Source organism: Arachis ipaensis, chromosome B07, assembly GCF_000816755.2.
Source record: "Arachis ipaensis cultivar K30076 chromosome B07, Araip1.1, whole genome shotgun sequence".
Classification (NCBI taxonomy): Eukaryota; Viridiplantae; Streptophyta; class Magnoliopsida; order Fabales; family Fabaceae; genus Arachis; species Arachis ipaensis.
The window spans coordinates 86,454,858-86,476,148 of record NC_029791.2 but is presented as its reverse complement, the minus strand read 5'-3'; positions in this window follow the sequence as shown (position 1 = coordinate 86,476,148).

The following is a 21,291-nucleotide window of genomic DNA, read 5'->3' as shown; positions in this document are numbered from 1 at the left end:
GACTTTTGTCGCTCCTTCTGGCGTTCCTCCCAATAAGAAACAGAAAACAGCTGAGCCTTTTAACCTTGATACTCCCGACTTTAATGCAATTGAATTCGTGGATCAGCAAATTGGTCCCTATGGTGCCCTTCCCATGGACGATGTGTCCATCCTTCGCCATCTAGAATTTATGACCTAAAATAGCATTAAGATGGCGTATATGGGAGCTGCTCTATACCAAACTGCCCAGAATCTTCCTCTCCTTGCCACCAAAGAATTTATGGAGGAGGCAAAGCAAGAGTTCGACCGGATGAAGGGCCTTAAGGAGGAGCTTGAGGTAAAGGTTGCCAAGTTGGAGAAGGATTTGGAGACTGAGAAGGCGAGTTCCCTTTCTCTGGCGGCTTCTGTGAGGCTGACCGAGGATACGGCTATGAGGCATAAGGACAGTTATGTGACGTCTTATCGGGAGGTGGTGCGCCTGAGGGAGGAGCTAGAGAGTGCCCGGGAAGATTATTCTGAGCTTCAGGGTCATCTCGTTGGCAGTGTGACTGCTGCTTACGAGAACCTGAAAGAACAAGTTCGGGTTATTGCTCCCAAGGCCGACCTTACCCTCTTCAGCCTAGATAACGTTGTCAGGGATGTCAAGATTGTCCCTGATGACGAAGATGATGATGTTGAACCTCCCCCTGTGTCCTCTGCCAAAGTGTCGACCTCTTCCGCTCCTCCGGCTGTGTCTGATCCGGATTGCCAGATTCTGAACCGGGAGGATGGAACTGTGGATGCTGTGCCTATTCAGACTTGCCCTCCTTCTCCTTGTCCTGATGCTGCCAAGAAGGCTCCCGATGTTTGCTGATTTCTCTCAGGATATTTGTGCAGCTGGCCCGGCTTTTGGGCTCTTAAACTTTTATTGTTTTGTTAATTGCCGACACTTTCTAGTTGCTTGTCGAGCAACTTTTACTTTTAAAGAACAAAAGTAGCTTGCTAGCTTTTTTGAGGTAAATTTTGGTGGCCTCTGAAGCTTTATAACTTTGTGGATTATATCATGCTTTTTTGCGCTTGACTTGGTATCTCTTCTAGTTTTTGAGAGTGTTGGAACCTTGCGGCTCAGCCTCTTTGGATTGCTTTATACTTTACAGTTTGTAGCTTGGATCCTTTGAGGTTGTGGCTGTGTGGGTCCAAGTTATCTTTATGTTGTCTTCTATCCTTTGAGGTTGTAGCTCAGCCTCTTTATGTTGTCTTCTACCAAGTTATCTTTGTAATCCTCTTTCTTGGACTTTTGTCAGGTCTCTTTCAGAGATTACTCTTGTTTTGTAGGAGGCCGATTTCTTCACGAAGTCCTCTTCTAAGTTATTTTTGTAATCCTCTTTATTAGACCTTTGTCAGGTCTCTTTCAGGGATTACTTTTATAACTTGTTTTGTAGGAGGCCGACTTCTTCACGTCATCCTCTTCTAAGTTATTTTTGTAATCCTCTTTCTTGGACATTTGTCAGGTCTCTTTCAGAGATTACTTTTATAACTTGTTTTGTAGGAGGCCGACTTCTTTACGTCGTCCTCTTCAAAGTTATTTTTGTAATCCTCTTTCTTGGACCCTTGCCAGGTCTCTTTCAGGGATTACTTTTATAACTTGTTTTGTAGGATGGCGACTTCTTTACGCCGTCCTCTTCTAAGTTATTTTTGTAATCCTCTTTCTTGGACCTTTGTCAGGTCTCTTTCAGGGATTTCTTTTATAACTTATTTTGTAGGTGACCGACTTCTTTACGTCGTCCTCTTCTAGGTTATTTATAATCGGACGATGAATGCTTCAGATTAATGCGTCTTGGACATTTGTAGAATATTTAAAAATATATTTAATTCAAAAGAAAGTGCAAATATATACATGCGGGAATTTTTCATCCCTATAAGTCGGATAGTGTCTGAGTCTCACTTGGTGCCTCATTAAAAAACCTTTTCAGGAAAAAGAGTGCATCCAATAATGAGATCTTTTACTTTTTCTAACTGTAGTACCTTCTTAGGTTGCAGGCATGCCATGATCTGGGAAGCTCTCGTCCGTCGAGTTCGGACAATCTGTAGTAGCCCTTCCCGAGTACTTCTACAACTCGGTAGGGTCCTTTGCAGTTTGCTGCCAACTTTCCTTCTCCTAGTCGAGTCGTCCCAATATCATTTCGGATTAAGATGAGATCATTCTCTGCGAAACTTCTCGGCACTACCTTTTGATTATATCTGAAAGCCATTCGACGTTTTAGTGCTTCTTCCCTGATCCGAGCTTTTTCTTGGATTTCAGGTAGTAGGTCGAGTTCTTCCCTCTGAAGTTGAGAGTTGGCCTCTTCATTGTAGTGGACTACTCTGGATGACCCTTCTTCGATCTCTACTGGGATAATTGCCTCCACTCCATATGCTAGTCGAAAGGGTGATTCATTTGTCGTGGAGTGTGGCGTTGTTTGATATGCCCATAGGACTTGTGGAAGTTCTTCGGCCCAAGCTCCCTTTGCATCTTGTAGTCTCCGTTTCAACCCAGCCAATATGACTTTGTTGGCGGCTTCGGCCTGTCCATTGGCTTGAGGGTGTTCGACGGAGGTGAACTGGTGCTTTATATTCAAGTCGGCTACTAGTCTACTGAAGCCTGCGTCTGTGAATTGAGTGCCATTATCTGTGGTGATGGAGTATGGAACCCCGAACCTCGTTACAATGTTCCTGTATAGGAATTTCCGGCTTCTTTGAGTGGTGGCATTGGCTAGGGGCTCTGCCTCAATCCATTTTGTAAAATAGTCTATTCCGACTATGAGGAATTTTACTTGTCTTGATCCTTGGGGAAAGGATCGGAGAAAATCAAGTCCCCATTTTGCAAATGGCCAGGGCGAGGTTACACTGATGAGCTCTTCTGGCGGGGCGATGTGGAAGTTGGCATGTTTCTGACATGGTGGACATGTCTTTACAAATTCTATAGCTTCTTTCTGTAGGGTTGGCCAGTAGAATCCCGCCCGCAGTACCTTTTTGGTGAGAGCTTGTGCCCCGAGATGATTGCCACAAATACCATTGTGTACTTCTTCTAAAACTTCCCTTGTGTTGGAGGTCGGCATACATTTTAGTAATGGTATTGAGATCCCTCTTTTATATAGGGTGTTGTTTATGATGGTGTAGTACTGAGCCTCCCGTTTTAACCTCTTAGCCTCTTTTTCGTCCGTGGGGAGTGTTTCTGCTTTGAGGTAGTTAATTATGGGAGTCATCCATCCTTGATCCCGCTCTGTTATGGCTAGAATTTTTTCTTCTTCCGAGATTGGCGGGTTCTATAGCATTTCCCAGATGAGGCTTCTATTGTTGCCCCCTAGTTTGGTACTGGCTAGTTTTGAGAGTGCGTCAGCTCGGGCATTTTGTTCGCAGGGAATGTGGCAGATCTTATATTCCCCGAGGAGTTCGAGCTATTCTTTGGTTTTATCCAAATACCTTTTCATGGTGGGATCTTTGGCTTGGTAGCTCCCCGTTATCTGTGAGGTGACTACTTGTGAATCACTGTAGATGTTGAGTTTTTGAGCTCCAACCTCTTTAGCCAGCTTCAAACCAGCTAATAACGCTTCATATTCTGCCTGGTTGTTTGAAGCCGGGAACCCGAACTTGAGGGAGAGCTCAACTTGGGTTCCTTGGTTACTTTCTATTATCACACCTGCGCCGCTTCCAGTCTTATTTGAAGAACCTTCCACATAGAGATTCCATTCTGTGGGAATTTCCAGGGCATCTGTGAATTCTGCGATGAAGTCGGCCAGATATTATGATTTGATGGCCGTTCGAGCTTCATATTGGAGGTCGAACTTGGATAGCTCGACTGTCCATTGTAAAATTCTGCCTGCCAGATCGGTTTTCTGCAATATTCCTTTTATTGGCTGATTGGTTCGAACCCTAATGGTGTGAGCCTGGAAGTACGGGCGAAGTTGTCGAGACGTTAGAATGAGGGTGTAGGCAAACTTTTCTATTTTCTGGTAGTTCAACTCGGATCCCTGTAGCGCTTTACTAATGAAGTAGACGGGTTGTTGCCCACTTTCGTCTTCTCTGACTAGTGCTGAGGCTATTGCCTGGCTTCCTACCGCGAGATAAAATATGAGCGGTTCTCCTTCTTGTGGTCGAGATAGGATAGGTGGCCGTCCTAAGAATTCCTTGAAGTTTTGGAAGGCTTGTTCACATTCTGTTGTCCATTCGAATTGCTTTCCCTTCCTCAAAGTAGCATAAAAGGGGAGAGATCTTATCACTGGTCCTGCTAAGAACCTGGATAGGGCGGCCAGTCTCCCGTTGAGTTGTTGTACTTCTTTGACACATGTTGGGCTCTTCATGTTGAGTATGGCTTGACATTTATTCGGATTTGCTTCAATTCCTCTTTGTGTGAGCATGAAACCTAAGAATTTGCCTGCTTCTACTGCAAAGATGCATTTCGCAGGATTGAGTCGCATGTCATGCTTCCTTATAGTGTCGAACACTTAAGCCAGGTCGGACAACAATGTCTATTCGCTTTGTGTCTTTATTAACATGTCGTCTACATAGACTTCCATGATTTTTCCGATGTGATCTGAGAAGACTTTATTCATTAGCCTTTGATAAGTAGCTCCCGCATTCTTGAGACCGAAAGGCATCACAATGTAGCAGTAATTCGCTTTTGGCGTTAAAAACGAAGTCTTTTCTTGATCTGGTGGATACATGGAGATTTGGTTGTATCCCGAGTATGCGTCCATAAACGAGAGGTATCTATATCCGGAGGAAGCATCTAACAGAGCGTCGATACTTGGGAGTGGGTAAGGATCTTTTAGGCAGGCTTTGTTGAGATCGGTGTAATCGGTGCACATTCGCCACTTCCCATTTGATTTTCTCACCAAGACGACGCTGGCTAGCCATAATGGGTACTTGACTTCTCTTATGAATCCTGCCTCCAGTAATGCTTGTACCTGTTCTTCCACAGCTTGGGATCGCTCTGGCCCAAGTTTTCTTCGTCTCTGCTGTACCGGCCGAGATCCTGGATAGACTGCCAACTTGTGGCACATTAGTTTGGGGTCTATGCCTGGCATGTCTGCGGCTTTCCATGCGAAGAGATCAACATTGTCTCGTAAGAATTGTACCAGTATTTCTTGAGTGTCCTTTCAGGATCGTGCCGATATTAGTTGTTTTGTCTGAGGTGTCTCCGATCTGAACCTTCTCTATCTCCCCTTCTGGCTGCGGATGGAGTTCTTCTCGTCTCTGAACTCTGCCAAGCTCAATTGCATGAAACTCTTCTCCTCTGCCTCTGAGGTTTAGACTTTCGTTATAACAGCGACGTGCCATCTTTTGACCTGCTTTTATTGTGGCTATCCCCTCTGTATTTGGGAATTTCATGCATAGATGTGGAGTCGAGACTATTGCGCTGAGTTGGTTTAGTGTTGTCCGACCTATTAGAGCATTGTAGGCTGAACTCACATCGACCACAATGTAGTCTATTTTGAGAGTCCTGGATTGGTTCCCCTTTTCGAAGGTTGTATGTAGTGATATGTGTTCCGAGGGTTACCTGAAACTGTAGGTCGATCTTGGACGAGATCTTCTGTGCTGGTCAGAACCGATGTGTCCGGCTGGTGAATGGTGACCGGAGCTGGTACGTCCGACTTGTTTGGACTTGAACGTGCTGCTGATCCTCTGTCACCGAACGGTGGGGGTACCTGCAAGAGACTCCGATGCTTAAGTTAGCATAGGTATTAAACAGGTGTTGTGTAGAATCAGAGTATGAGTTATACCTGGGTGCTCCAGTGTATTTATAGTAATGTGGGCTGACCTTTCGGGTAAGATAAGTTAGTTACTTTATCTTATCTTATCTTATTTTGAGTGAAGTCAGCTTATCTTCAAGGGAACCACCTTTATCTCTATAGGCTTGAAGTACCTTTGGATTTGGGTCGTGTTCCTCCATTTGGGACCTTTACTGGGCTCCTTTGTTGACACGGCCGAGTTCTTTAAGAAGAAGTCGGTCCGCTCGACCTGAAGAGGTCGGTCGCTTTATCATTGTTCATTCTGGGTCGGATAGCTCGACCCAGGGTATGAACAGTGCCCCTGCTTGAGCTCGGTCTTCTTTGTCGAGGTCGAGTCCTTGACTTCAGTCCTTCTTGAAGCCGAACTCAAGAATTTTTGTCGATTCCTTCATAGTAGCTTTTGAATGTAGAACATTTTTCCTCAAAAAGCGTGCGTTTTTTGTATTAGCGCTTTGTTCTGGGGAACGTGCGAGGGTTTAATACCCTAATTAATTGGCATTTAATTGTCCCGTTTCCCTTAAACTTCTTTATTTTTGAATTTCATACTCAGGAAACAGTTTCCCTTCTTCGCTCTTTTCGTAACTTCTTCGCAATTTCTTCCTTTGTTCTCTTACTCTCTGCTTTTCGCCCATATTTCTGTTTTCCTTGCGTTGCGGCGTTGCTTGGCGTTTTTTTGGGTAACTTTCATTTCTGCGTCTCTTCCTTCCCTTGAAGCTTCTTTCTTCTCCAGGTTAGTTTCACTCGCATTTTTCTTCTTCTTTTGTCGCTTTGGTTTTATGATGGAGTTTTGATTTTGCTTTTAAGGAAAGTTTGTATCTTTTCTGTTTTTTGTCGCTCCTATTTGAAATGTGTATTCCGGGAGTTTCTTTCCTCTTCTGCATGATCCTTTTTGCTTTCCTGTTGCTTGATGCTTTTTGGGGCTTTGCATGTTTGTGAGTTGCGTCTTTGATGATTCATGTTTCGATGTTGATGCTTGTTCTCTGCTGATTTTTTGCTTTATTTCAAGAAAGTTTGCACCTTTTGCTATTTTTCTGCCTTGGCCGTTTTTGGAACTTCTGATAAACTGTAGGAGGGTGGACCTTTTGCGTTTTTGCTTCCTTTGTTTTTCTTTCTGTATTTTATTTTGATGAGTTTCGGGATGTAGGCTGTAGAAGTAACTTGAAAGTCCTTGTTTGTTTACTGCCTCCAAGGGATGCCCCAAGGGCTTTGGTTTGAGTCTTGGGGTTTTCCTTTCCTGTTTGTTTGTCTGTCGAGTTGTTTTGCCCCTCATCCGAGATGTTTTATTAGTAATCCACTCTTCTTTTCTTTTGTAGGATTTAGTTGACCTCATGTCTTCCCGAAATAACGTTGTAGAGATGCCTTCCCAGGTTCCCGCGGGTATGGCCGACTGGGTGGACTCCATGGTTCTCATGTGTGTCTCGTTGGTTGATTTTGATTTTTGTGCTCAGCTTAGGCAGTTTCATAGTGTCTGTAGTAATTCTAGAGATGAGAAGAACTATGAACTTGTCCCCCCTCTTCTGACGAGAAAGTCTGCTTTTCAACTCGGGTTGTTGATGGTCGCCCTTTCTTTTATGCTTATGATTTTTTCTTTGGTCAGCTGGGTATCACCCTTCCTTTTACCAAATTTGAAGCCGATCTGTTATGGTCTTGTAATGTTGCCCCTTCTCAACTTCACCCCAATTCCTGGAATTTTATTAAAAATTTCCAATTGTTGTACGATGGTTTTGGTATTCCTGCTTCCCAATCTCTCTTTTTCTATCTGTTTGTCTTGACTAAGCCCGGTGTGGTAAAAAAGAAGTCAGCTTGGGTCTCCTTTCGTTCTACCCAAGGAAAGAAGGTTTTTTCCATGTTTGACGAGTCGTTCCGTGATTTTAAAAACTACTTTTTCAAGGTCCGAGCTGTTGAAGGAGCTCGACCCTTTTTTCTGGATGAGAATGACAAACCTGCTTTTCCCTTGGAATGGCAAAAAGATGTGAGGGTCTCCCGGTATTCGTGGGAAATGTTGGATGAGGCTGAGCGAGCCTTTGTGACTATCTTGGAAGAACGCTGGGGTCAACCTCCCCATCTTGACACAAAGAAATTTCTAACCAATCCTTCTCTTCTTCAAACTGAACTGGGTATCTTGTGTTTCTTTTATTATCTTGTTTATGTTGCTTGTAGCTGTCTTTTCCGACTTATCCGACTAGTAGCTGAATTTTCTGTTTTGCTTGCAGAGGCAATGAAGAATAATGAAGCTATGAAAGCTTTTAAGAGGGCACAGAGGGCGACTGCTGCCAGAAATGTTGCTGCCAGGGCAGCTGGGGAGGGATCCTCCCAGGTGCGCGAGAAGCCATCAGTGCAGAGTTCTGCCGGGGTAAAGAAAGTGATCCCTACACCCTGAGTTCCTTTGGTAGATCCTCACGTCGCCTCTGCTGCTCCTTCTGTTGCTCCTCCCAATAAAAAACAAAAGACTGCTGAGCCCTTCGACCTCGATGCTCCTGATTTTAATGCTATTGAATTCGTGGATCACAAATCGGTCCCTACGGCACTCTCTCCATGGACGATGTGTCCATCCTTCATCACTTGGAATTCATGGCCCAAAATCATGTGAAGATGGCGTATATGTCGGCTGCCATATATCGGACTGCTCAGAATCTCCCTCTCCACGCCACTAAAGCGTTTATGGAGGAGGCGAAACAAGAGTTTGATCGGATGAAGGAGTTAAAGGAGGAGCTTGAGACGAAGGTGGCCAAGCTGGAGAAGGACTTGAAGAATGAGGAGTCGAGTTCTCAGTCATTGGCAGCTTCGTTGAGGTTGGCTGAGGACGCAGTCTTGATGTACAAGGATAGTTACGTTACCTCTTATCGAGAGGTGATGCGCCTGAGGGAGGAGCTCGACCATGCCCGGGAAGATTATTCTGAGCTTCAAGGTCATCTCGTTGGCAGCGTGACTGCTGCTTACGAGAACTTGAAGGAGCAAGTTCGGGTCATTGCTCCCGAGGCCGATCTCACCCTTTTTAGCCTGGATAATATTGTCAGAGATGGCAAGATTGTACCTGATGATGAGGGTGATGATGATGAGGTTGTTCCTCCCCCTGTGTCCTCTGCTAAAGTGCCGACTTCTTCTGTTCCTCCGGTTGCACCTGATTCGGATTGCCAGATTCTGAACCGGGAGGATGAAACTATAGACGCCGTACCGATTCAGACTCGTCCTCCTTCTCCTTGTCCTGATGCTGCCAAGAAGGCTCCTGATGCTTGCTGATCTCTTTCCTGGGAATTTGTGTAGTTGGCCTGGCTTGTGGGATTTTTAAGACTTTCTTATTTATTTGTTGACGCTTTCCTAGTTGCTTTTCTAGCAACTTTTATTTTGACAAACAAAAAAGGTAGCTCGCCATCCTTAGATTTTGCTGGCCTTCGAGGCTTTTGCAACTTGTAGATTTTACATAATGCCTTTTGATTTACCATTTTTCTGTTTTCTGCTGATGTGTGATATCTTGTGGCTTGACCTCCTTGGGTTATTTCGTTGTTTGCAGCTTGAATCCTTTGAGGTTACGATTTGTGAGGTCCAACTTGTTTCTCGGCTTTCCGTATTTGTGACTAGTTCCTTTGCGTTGGTCCCTTTTTAAGTTATTATTGTAATCCTCTCTTTCAGAGATTACTTTTTTATAACTTGTCTGTAGGAGATTGACTTCGTCAGGTCAATCTCTTTTTAGTTATTTTTGTAATCCTCTTTCTTGGACCTTTGTCAGGTCTCTTTCAGGGATTACTTTGATAACTTATCAGTAGTAGGAGTCCGACTTAGTTATGTCGGTCTCCCTTAAATAACTTTTTAGTAGTAGGAGTCCGACTTGGTTATATCGGTCTCCTTTAAGTTATTTGTAGTCCTCTTTCCTGGATCTTTGTCAGATCTCTTTCAGGGACTACTTTAATAACTCTTTGTTTTGTGCTGACTTTGTTATGTCGGGCCCTTCTAAGTTAAAGTAATCCTCTTTAATAGGGTTGGCCAGACCTCTTTCCAGGGTTTACTTATAACTTGGTTTGACTTGGTTCGACTTCTTAATGTTCGATCAGTCTTTAAGTTATTATTTTAGCGATTCGTAAGACCTCGTCAGGTTCTTTTTTAGATCACTTTCGATAACTTCTTACATTATTCTGTGTTCATCTTTGCCGATTTGTAGAAAGTGGTTGTCATCTCTAGATCGTCCTTTGGGTGAATCGCGTTTTCGCCTTTATCGGATGGTTGTCTTTATCGTGATCGTACAGTGAAATTCTTTTTCACTTTCTGCCGATCTGTTGCTTTATAATCGGACGATGAATGCTTCAGATTAATGCGTCTTGAAATCTTTGTAGAATATCTAAAATATATTTTATTTAAAGGAAAAGTGCAAATAGATACATATGGGATTGTCTGAGTCTCAACTCGGTGCCTCATTAAAAAACTTTTTTAGGAAAAAGAGTGCATCCAATGATGAAATCTTTTTATCTTTTCTTAAATGTAGTACCTTCTTAGGTTGCAAGCGTGCCACGACCTGGGAAGCTCTCGTCCATCGAGTTCAGACAGTCTGTAGTAGCCCTTTCCAAGTACTTCTACAACTCGGTAGGGTCCTTTCTAGTTTGCTGCCAGCTTTCCTTCTCCTGGTCGAGTTGTTCCGATATCATTTCGGATTAGGATGAGATCATTCTCTGCAAAACTTCTCGGCACTACCTTTTGATTATATCTGGAAGCCATTCGGCACTTTAGAGCTTCTTCCCTGATCCGAGCTCTTTCCTGGAGTTCGGGTAACAAGTCGAGCTTTTCTCTCTGAAGTTGGGAGTTTGCTCCCTCATTGTAGTGAATTACTCTGGGCGACCCTTCCTCGATCTCTACTGGAATCATTGCCTCTATTCCATATGCTAATCGGAAGGGGGATTCCTTCGTGGTGGAATGTGGCGTTGTTCGATATGCCCATAGGACCTGTGGAAACTCTTCTGCCCAGGCTCCCTTTGCATCTTGTAATCTCCGTTTTAATCCGGCCAGTATGACTTTGTTAGCAGCTTCGGCCTATCCGTTGGCTTATGGATGTTCATCAAAGGTGTACTGGTGCTTTATATTCAAGTCGGCTACTAGTTTTCTGAAGCCTGCATCTGTGAATTGAGTGCCATTGTCTGTGGTTATTGAATATGGAACCCCGAACCTCGTGACAATGTTTCTATATAAGAATTTCCGGCCTCTTTGAGCGGTGGCATTGGCTAGGGGCTCTGCCTCGATCCACTTTGTAAAGTAATCTACCCCTACTATGAGGAATTTAACTTGTCCTGATCCCTGTGGGAAGGGGTCGAGAAGATCGAGTCCCCATTTTGCAAACGGCCAAGGCGAGGTCACGCTGATGAGCTCTTCTGGCGGGGCGATGTGAAAGTTGGCGTGTTTCTGACATGGTGGGCATGTCTTTACAAATTCTGTGGCTTCTTTTTGTAGAGTTGGCCAATAAAATCCCGCCTGAAGCACTTTTTTGGCGAGAGCTCGTGCTCCGAGATGATTGCCACAGATACCGCCGTGTATTTCTTCTAGCACTTCTCTTGTGTTGGAGGTTGGCACGCATTTTAGTAAAGGTGTTGAGATTCCTCTTTTGTACAGGATGTTGTTTATGATGGTGTAGTACTGTGCCTCCCTTTTTAACCTTTTTGCCTCCTTTTCTTCTATGGGGAGCGTTCCTGTTTTGAGGTAGTTGGTTATAGGGCTCATCCATCCTTGGTCCTGACTTATTATAGTCAGGATTTTTTCCTCTTCCGAGATTGACGGGTTCTGCAACATTTCCTGGATGAGGCTTCTGTTGTTACCCCCTGGTTTGGTGCTGGCTAGTTTTGAGAGTGCATCAGCTCGGGCATTTTGTTCGTGGGGTATGTGGCAGATCTTATACTCCCCGATTTGTCCGAGCTGTTCCTTGGTTTTATCCATATACTTTTTCATGGTGGGATCTTTGGCTTGGTAGCTCCCTGTTATTTGTGATGTAACCACTTGTGAATCGCTGTAAATGTTGAGTTTTTGAGCTCCGACCTCTTTAGCCAGCTTCAAGCCAGCTAATAATGCTTCATATTCCGCCTGGTTGTTTGAGGCCAGGAACCCGAACTTAAGGAAGAGCTCAACTTGGGTTCCTTGGTTGATTTCTATTATCACGCCTGCGCCGCTTCCAGTCTTATTTGAAGAACCATCCACGTAAAGGTTCCATTCTGTGGGGGTTTCTAGGGCATCTGTGAATTCTGCGATAAAGTCGGCCAGATATTGTGATTTGATTGCCGTCCGAGCTTCATATTGGAGATCAAACTCTGACAACTCGACTGCCCATTGTAAGATTCTGCCTGCTAGATCTGTTTTCTGCAATATTCCTTTTATGGGTTGGTTAGTTCGAACCTTAATGGTGTGAGCCTGGAAGTACGGGCGGAGTCGTCGAGATGTTAGGATAAGAGTATAGGCGAATTTTTCTATTTTCTGGTAGTTCAGCTCGGATCCCTGTAGTGCCTTGCTAATGAAGTAGACAAGTTTTTGTCCATTTTCGTCTTCTCTGACTAGTGCTGATGCTACTGCCTTGCTTCCCACTGCGAGGTATAATATGAGTGGTTCTCCAACTCGCGGTCGGGATAGGATATGTGGCTGTCCTAAGAACTTCTTGAGGTCTTGGAAGGCTTGCTCGCACTCTATTGTCCATTCGAATTGTTTTCCCTTTCTTAAAGTAGCATAGAAGGGAAGAGATCTTATCGCGGCTCCTGCTAAGAATCGGGATAGGGCGGCCAGTCTCCCATTGAGTTGCTGTACTTCTTTAACACAGGTTGGGCTCTTCATGTTGAGTATGGCCTGACATTTGTCTGGATTTGCTTTAATTCCTCTTTAAGTGAGCATGAAGCCTAAGAGTTTGCCTGCTTCTACTGCAAAGGTGCATTTCGCGGGATTGAGTCGCATGTCATGCTTCCTTATGGTGTCAAATACTTGAGCCAGGTCGGACAATAGTGTCTCTTCGCTTTGTGTTTTTATTAGCATGTCGTCCACATAGACCTCTATGATCTTTCCGATGTGATCCGAAAAAACTTTATTCATTAGTCTTTGATAAGTAGCTCATGCGTTCTTGAGACCGAAGGGCATCACGATGTAACAGTAGTTCGCCTTTGGTGTTAAAAACGAGGTCTTTTCTTGATCTGGTGGATACATGGGAATTTGGTTGTATCTTGAATATGCATCCATAAACGAGAGATATTTATATCCAGAGGAAGCATCTACCAGGGCGTCAATACTTGGGAGTGGGTATGGATCTTTTGGACAAGCTTTGTTGAGATCAGTGTAATCGGTGCACATTCGCCACTTCCCATTCGATTTTTTCACCAAGACGACGTTGGCTAGCCATAGCGGGTATTTAACTTCTCTTATAAATCCAGCTTCCAGCAGTGCCTGTACTTGCTCTTCCACAGCCTGGGATCGCTCTGGCCCAAGCTTTCTTCGTCTCTGCTGTACCGGTCGAGATCCTGGGTAGACCGCCAACTTGTGGCACATTAGCTTAGGGTCTATGCCTGGAATGTCCGCGGCTTTCCATGCAAAGAGGTCGACATTATCTCGTAAGAATTGTATTAGCAATTCTTTTAAATCTCCTTTGAGGATTGTGCCGATATTAGTTGTTTTTTCCGAGGTGTCCCTGATCTGAATTTTTTCTATCTCGCCCTCTGGTTGGGGGCGAAGATCTTCTCGTCGTTGAACTCCGCCCAACTCGATTGCGTGGAACTCTTCTCCTTTGCCTCTGAGGTTTAGGCTTTCGTTATAACAGCGACGTGCCATCTTTTGGTCATCTTTTATCGTGGCTATCCCTTTTGGAGTTGGGAACTTCATACATAGGTGTGGGGTCGAGACTATTGCGCCGAGTTGGTTGAGTGTTGTCCGACCTATGAGAGCATTGTAAGCTGAACTTACATCGACTACGATGTAGTCTATTTTGAGGGTCCTGAATTGGTCTCCTTTTCCGAAGGTTGGTGCTTCCTCCTCTCCTTTGACATGATATACTTCTTTGAGATACCTTTTGCGGGAAGATTTGGAGATCCCTCCTGCTGCGAATCCGCCATGTATCATGTGGACGTGTCTTTCTGGTGTCCGAGGTGATCGTTCTATTCGTTCGGTATCTTCATCCCTTCGTCTTTTTCTTTGATCATCATCTCGGGTGGCCAGGAATCGATCTAATTTTCCTTCCCTCACCAATTTTTCTATGATATTTTTCAAGTCGAAGCATTCGTTGGTGGCGTGTCCTCTGACCCGATGATATTCAAAATATTCCTTCCGATTTCCTCCTCCCCTTTTTCCTTTGAGGGGCCGTGCTGGGGGAATTTTTTCTGTATGGCAGACCTCTTTGTATATTTTGACTAGGGATGCTCTGAGGGGAGTATAATTATGGTATTTTTTAATTTTCTCCCCTTGTCGGTCTTCTTTTCTTTTAGATTCCTTGTCTCTGTAACGGTAGGAGGCCCCCGATTTTGAGGTCTCTCCTAACCGAGCGTTTTCTTCCATATTGATGTATTTTTCTGCCCGTTCCTGCACTTCGTCTAAGGAGGTCGGGTACTTTTTTGATATAGACTGGCTGAAAGGTCCCTCTCGTAGGCCGTTGATAAGTCCCATGATGGCGGCCTCTGTGGGTAAGCTTTGTATGTCCATGCATGTTTTGTTGAATCTTTCTATGTAGTTGCGGAGGCTCTCCCGATCTCCTTGCTTGATCCCTAGTAGACTGGGGGCGTGTTTAGCTTTATCTTTCTGGATGGAGAATCTGGCAAGGAACTTTCCGGCTAGGTCGTCGAAGTTTGAGATGGACTTGGGAGGTAAGCTGTCGAATCATCTGATCGCCGTCTTCGTGAGGGTTGTCGGAAAGGCTTTGCAGCGAACGGCATCTGAGGCATCGATAAGGTACATTCTGCTTCTGAAATTGCTTAGATGATGGTTGGGATCGGTGGTGCCGTCGTACAAAATCATATCTGGGATTTTGAAGTCTTTCGGAATTTTGGTTTTCATGATTTCCCTGGTGAACGGATCCTGTTCTTTGCGTGAGCTTTCCTCAGGAGTGACCCGAGGGGCTTTTAATTTGAGATCGGCTTCTAATTGCTGTAACTTGTCTTCCAATTCTCGACGTCGCCATACTTCTTTTTGTAGATCTTTTCCGATTTCTCATTGTCGTTGGGTTTCTTCTTCAAGTTGCTTCAAGCGATCTTGAAGGGCTTCTATTGCTCCCGGTTTAGCTGAATTTTTGTCTCCATTGGATTCCAGAGTGTCTTTTGGTGGGGTGTCTGCATTTTTGTGCGGTGTTCTATTTTCTAGATCTAAGTCGTGGTCGTTGTCATGGTTGTCCGCCATGGTGATGGGATGACTTCCAGGTTCCCCGGCAACGGCGCCAATGTTCCGAGGGTTACCTGAAACTGTAGGTCGATCTCGGACGAGATCTTCTGTGCTAGTCGGAACCGATGTGTCCGGCTGGTGAATGGTGACCGGAGCTGGTACGTCCGACTTGTTTGGACTTGAACGTGCTGCTGATCCTCTGTCACCGAAGGGTGGGGGGTACCTGCAAGAGACTCTGATGCTTAAGTTAGCATGGGTATTAAACAGGGGTTATGTAGAATCAGAGTATGAGTTATACCTGGGTGCTCCAGTGTATTTATAGTAATGTGGGCTGACCTTACGGGTAAGATAAGTTAGTTACTTTATCTTATCTTATCTTATTTTGAGTGAAGTCAGCTTATCTTCAAGGGAACCGCCTTTATCTCTATAGGCTTGAAGTGCCTTTGGATTTGGGTCGTGTTCCTCCATTTGGGCCCTTTACTGGGCTCCTTTGTTGACACGGCTGAGTTCTTTAAGAAGAAGTCGGTCCGCTCGACCTGAAGAGGTCGGTCGCTTTATCATTGATCATTCCGGGACGGATAGCTCGACCTAGGGTATGAACAATATGTATGCCAGTGGTTGTACCGGGGCATCTCCGAGTCCGAACAGATTGTTCGGATATGCCTTAAGCTCTTTGTCTTCTAGGCCGAGCTTGTCGAAGGCAGCTTTGAATAAGATATCGGCGGAGCTCCCTTGGTCTATTAATGTGCGGTGCAGATTGGCGTTTGGCAGTATGATGGTGATGACCATAGGGTCGTCGTGTCCCGAGATGATACCGGATGCATCCTCTTTAGTGAATGTGATTGCAGGGATGTCGGGTGCTTCCTCCTTTCCCTCGACATGATATACTTCTTTGAGATATCTTTTGCGAGATAATTTGGAGATTTCTCCCCCTGCGAATCCGCCGTGTATCATGTGGACGTGTATTTCTGGTGTACGCGGTTCGTCCGATATCTTCGTCCCTTCATCTCTTTCTTTGATCATCATCTCGGGTGGCCAGAAACCGATCTAGTTTTCCTTCCCTCACCAATTTTTCTATGATGTTCTTTAAATCGAAGCACTCGTTGGTGGAGTGCCCTCGCACTCGATGATACTCACAATACTCATTCCGGTTTCCTCCCCCTCTTTTGCCTTTGAGTGGCCGAGCTGGGGGTATTCTCTCCGTATGGCAGACTTCTTTGTATACGTCGACTAAGGATACCCTGAGAGGGGTGTAATTGTGGTATTTTTTTATTTTCTCCACTTGTCAATCTTCTTTCCTTTTGGACTCCTTATCTTTATCTTGGTTGGGGACCCCGGATTTGGAGGTTTCTCCCAACCGAGCGTTTTCTTCCATGTTGATGTATTTTTCTGCTCGCTCCTGCACTTCGTCTAAGGAGGTAGGGTACTTCATTGATATAGATTGGCTAAAAGGTCCTTCTCGTAGGCCGTTGCTGAGTCCCATGATGGCGGCCTCTGTTGGCAAGCTTTGTATGTCCATGCATGTTTTGTTGAATCTTTCCATGTAGTTGCGGAGGCTCTCCCGATCGCCTTGCTTGATCCCCAGTAAACTGGGGGCGTGTTTGGCCTTATCTTTCTGGATGGAGAATCTGGCTAGGAATTTTTTGGCCAGGTCGTCAAAGTTTGAGATGGAATTCAGAGGTAAGTTGTCGAACCATCTGATAGCTGTCTTCGTGAGAGTTGTTGGAAAAGCTTTGCAACGAACGGCATCTGAGGCGTCGGTGAGGTACATTCTGCTTCTGAAATTGCTAAGATGATGGTTGGGATCTGTGGTACCATCATACAAAATCATATCCAGGAGTTTGATGTCTTTTGGAATTTTGATTTTCATGATTTCCCTGGTGAATGGATCTTGTTATTTGCGTGAATTTTCCTCGGGAGTGGCCCGAGGAGCTTTTGCTTTGAGATCGGCTTCTAATTGCAGTAGTTTGTCTTCCAGTTCTCGACGTCGCCATACCTCTCTTTGAAGATCCTTCCCAACCTCTCGTTGTTGTTGGGTTTCTTTTTCAAGTTGCTTTAAGCGATCTTGAAGTGCTTCTATTACCCCGGGATTTGATGAGTTTTTGTCCCCGTTGGATTCCGGAGTATCCTTTGGCGTAGTGTCCGCGTTCTTGTGCGGCGTTCTGTTTTCTAGATCTGAATCGTGGTCGTTGTCATGGCCGTCCGCCATGGTGTTGGGATGACTTCCAGGTTCCCCGGCAACGGCGCCAATGTTCCGAGGGTTACCTGAAACTGTAGGTCGATCTCGGATGAGATCTTCAGTACTGGTCGGAGATGACATGTCCGTCTGGCTGGTGGCAGCCGGAGCTGTTGTGTCCGACTTGTTGGACTGGCTACACTTCTGATCCTTGGTCACCGAAGGGTGGGGGGTACCTGCAAGAGACTTCGATGCTTAAGTTAGCATGGGTATTAAACAGGTTTTATGTAGAATCAGAATATGAGTTATACCTGGGTGCTCCAGTGTATTTACAGTAGATGGGGCTGACCTTTCTAATAAGATAAGTTAGTTATCTTATCTTATCTTTATCTTATTTTGGGTGAAGTCAGCTTATCTTTAAGGGAACCGCCTTTATCTCTATAGGCTTGGATTGCCTTTGGATTTGGGTCGTGTTCCTCTATTTGGGCCCTCTATTGGGCTCTCCTATCGGTTTGGCCGATCTCTTTGAGAAGAGGTCGGCTAATCGGACCTGAAGAGGTCAGTCGCCATGTCGCTAAACATCCCGGGTCGGACAGCTTGACCCAGGTTATGAACAGTGACCTAAAAGGGTCTATGGTCACGGTTTTGAGGGTGACCTAAAGGGGTCTATGGTCACGGTTTTTTCCAGTGACCAAAAAGTGTCTATGGTCACGGTTTTTCAAAAGGGTGACCTAAAAGGGGTCTATCGTCACGGTTTTGGAGGGTGACCTAAAGGGGTCTATGGTCACGGTTTTAGAGGGTGACCTAAAGAGGTCTATGCTCACAATTTTAATCATTTGAGTTTAAATTAATTAAGATTTTTATGTTTTTTTTATAATTTTAAATATTTTATCTTTTAAAAATTTTAATAATTAAAAACTAAAATAATATTAATTTTAATTTAAAAAAAGATTTAAAACTTAATAATATAAAAAATGATTTAATAACTTAATAATGGATGAAAAACTAGTCCATCATTAATGACCACTTATAATGCCAAATTCGTTTTAATTATACTTTAAGTTTTAGCCATAGTACGGTATAAGATAATTGGAACAATATAAAAATTAAATTAATTTTGTACACTAAAAATTTAACCATTAAATTAAATCGATTATTAAGTTTTGTGCTTTAATTAGGAAAAAAATGTGAAAACCCTAAGGAACTAAAACTAAAGAACGAAGCTAATTTTTATATAATCTTTATTAGATATTTGGTATAATTGAAATTATAATTTCATTTTATTTCATAATTTAAATTAGAAATAATTGATTGAACATAGCAATATGTTGATAAATAATATTTCTAAATATTTTTAATAAAGTATATTTGGTTTTAAAATTATTTTTCCCTTTAATTTTATCAAAATATCTATTCATATCTATCCATTTTTTTTTTATAAAATCCTAATTTCTAATTCTAATTCCCAAATTGGATCAGAACCTAATTTTCAAATTGAAAACCGTAAATTCCCTAATTCACTAACCCAAACAGCACTCTTACCCTCATTCAACGTAACAACACACACAGAACGTAAGAAAGGAACGCATAGAGAGAGGGAAGATGCTGCTGGTTTGCTTCCGCCGTGACCGCCGGGCTGCCGCACGAGAGGATCCCATGCCACCATCCTCAGCGTTGCCCAGCCGTGCCCGCACTGCATCGTCTTCTGTCAGTTGTTCACGGAGCTGTGAAGAGCATCGCCGTCGCGCCCATCCCGTTTTGCCGCCGTTGCTGCGAGCGCTCATCGCGGGAAGCATTGCCGTCGCCATCAGAGATCTTCGTTTGCTTACCGCTGCTGCGTCGCCGTCGATGAAGTTTCTGTCGCTGTCGTGAATCGTGAACAGAGGAGAGCAAGAGTGGCCGAAGATGCAAGAGAGAAGAGGTGATGAATGAAGCCGTCACTAAAGCCTTGGTGATGAGCGGATAATTTATACCCTTTTTGGCATTGTTTTTACATAGTTTTTAGCATGTTTTAGTTACTTTTTATTATATTTTTATTAGTTTTAATTAAAAATCATATTTCTATATTTTACTATGAGTTTATGTGTTTTTCTATAATTTCAGGTATTTTCTTGCTGAAATTGAGGGACCTGAGCAAAAATCTGATTCAGAGGCTGAAAAAGGACTGCAGATGCTGTTGGATTCTGACCCTCCTACACTCGAAGTGGATTTTTTGGATCTACAGAAGCTCAATTGGTGCGCTCTCAATTGCGTTGAAAAGTAGACATCCTGGGCTTTCCATCAATATATAATAGTCTATACTTTTTCTGAGATTTATGGCCCAAACTAGCGTTCAAAGATAGCCTAAGACATCTTCGCGTAAAACGCCCAAACTAGCACCAAAGCTGGCGTTTAACTCCAGGAACAGTCTATGCACGTGTAAAGCTCAATGCTCAGTCCAACCACCTACCAAGTGGGTCCCGGAAGTGGATTTCTGCACTATCTGCACTTAGTTAATCATTTTCTGTAAACCCTAGTTACTAGTTTAGTATAAAAACTACTTTTAGAGATTTATTTTAGAGAGTTTTTATCTTTTGATCAATTTGGAACTTGTATGTTCACGTTTGGAGGCTGGCCTCACGGCTATGCCTAGACCTTTTTCACTTATGTATTTTCTACGGTGGAGTTTTTACACCCCATAGATTAAGGTGTGGAGCTCTGTTGTTCTTCATGAATTAATGCAAGTACTATTATTTTTCTATTCAATTCACGCCTACTTCTTCTCTAAGATATACTCTCGTACTTAATTTAGTTAAGTCAGAATGAATGGGTGACCCATGACAATCACCCAATCTTCGTTACTCGGTTAGCCAAGATCGCGTGCCTGACAACCACAAAGCGGTCTACATGATGTTCAACGTAGTCATTGGACGACAGCTGGAGTATAGTCTCTTGGATATCTAATACACGGACCGAGTCCGTGAGATTAGTATCTTCATGGTATAGGCTAGAATTATTGGCATCCATTCCTGGGATCCGGAAAGTCTAAACCTTGTCTGTGGTATTCCGAGTAGGATCCAGGAAGGGATGACTGTGACGAGCTTCAAAGCTGCGAATGTTGGGCACAAGTGATAGTGTGCAAAAGAATCAGTGGATTCTATTCCAACGCTAGCGGGAACCGACAGATGATTAGCCATGCGGTAGCTGTACCTGGTATTTTTCATCCGAGACGAGAAATCTAATAGTTAATTAGCCTTACAGAAACCGTAGAGGACCATTTTCACTGAGAGGATCTTACAGCTTGCCATGGAAGGAAGTAATGCCTGGTTGGAAGAAGGCAATAGGAAAGCAAAGGTTTAGAAGCAACAAAGCATCTCTAGATGCTTATCTGAAATTTCCACCAATGAATTACATAAGTAACTTTATCTTATTTTCTGTTTTATTTATATTTTAATTATCAAACCTCATAACCATTTGAATCCGCCTGACTGAGATTTACAAGATGACCATAGCTTGCTTCAAGCTGACAAACTCCGTGGGATCAACCCTTACTCACGTAAGGTTTATTACTTGGACGATCCAGTGCACTTGCTGGTTAGTTGCACGGAGTTGTGAGAAAAGTGTGAGATCACGATTCCGCATACCAAGTTTTTGGCACCGTTGCCGGGGATTGTTCGAGTTTGAACAACTGACGGTTCATCTTGTTGCTTAGATTAGGTAATTTTATTTTATGTTTAAGCCTTTTATTTTTAATTTCGAAAAAAAATTTTTTACAAAAAATATATAGTTTTCGAAAAATTCCAAAAAAAATTCAAATATGTTCTTCAGAATTTTTAAGAACGAATTCTAGAGTTTCATATGATATGTTGAAGCCTGGCTGGCTGTTAAGCCATGTCTAATCTTTTGGACTGAGGCTTCCACTTATCATGGCAAGAGCCTTTGGATTCCAATCTATTTGGCTGTTGTATGTCTGAATTTGTATGCTGAAGCTTGGCTGGCCATTTGGCCATGTCTAATCTTTTGGACCAAAGCTTTCACATAAAGCTTGGCTGGCTATTTAGCCATGTCTAAATTTTTGGACCGAAGCTTTAGACT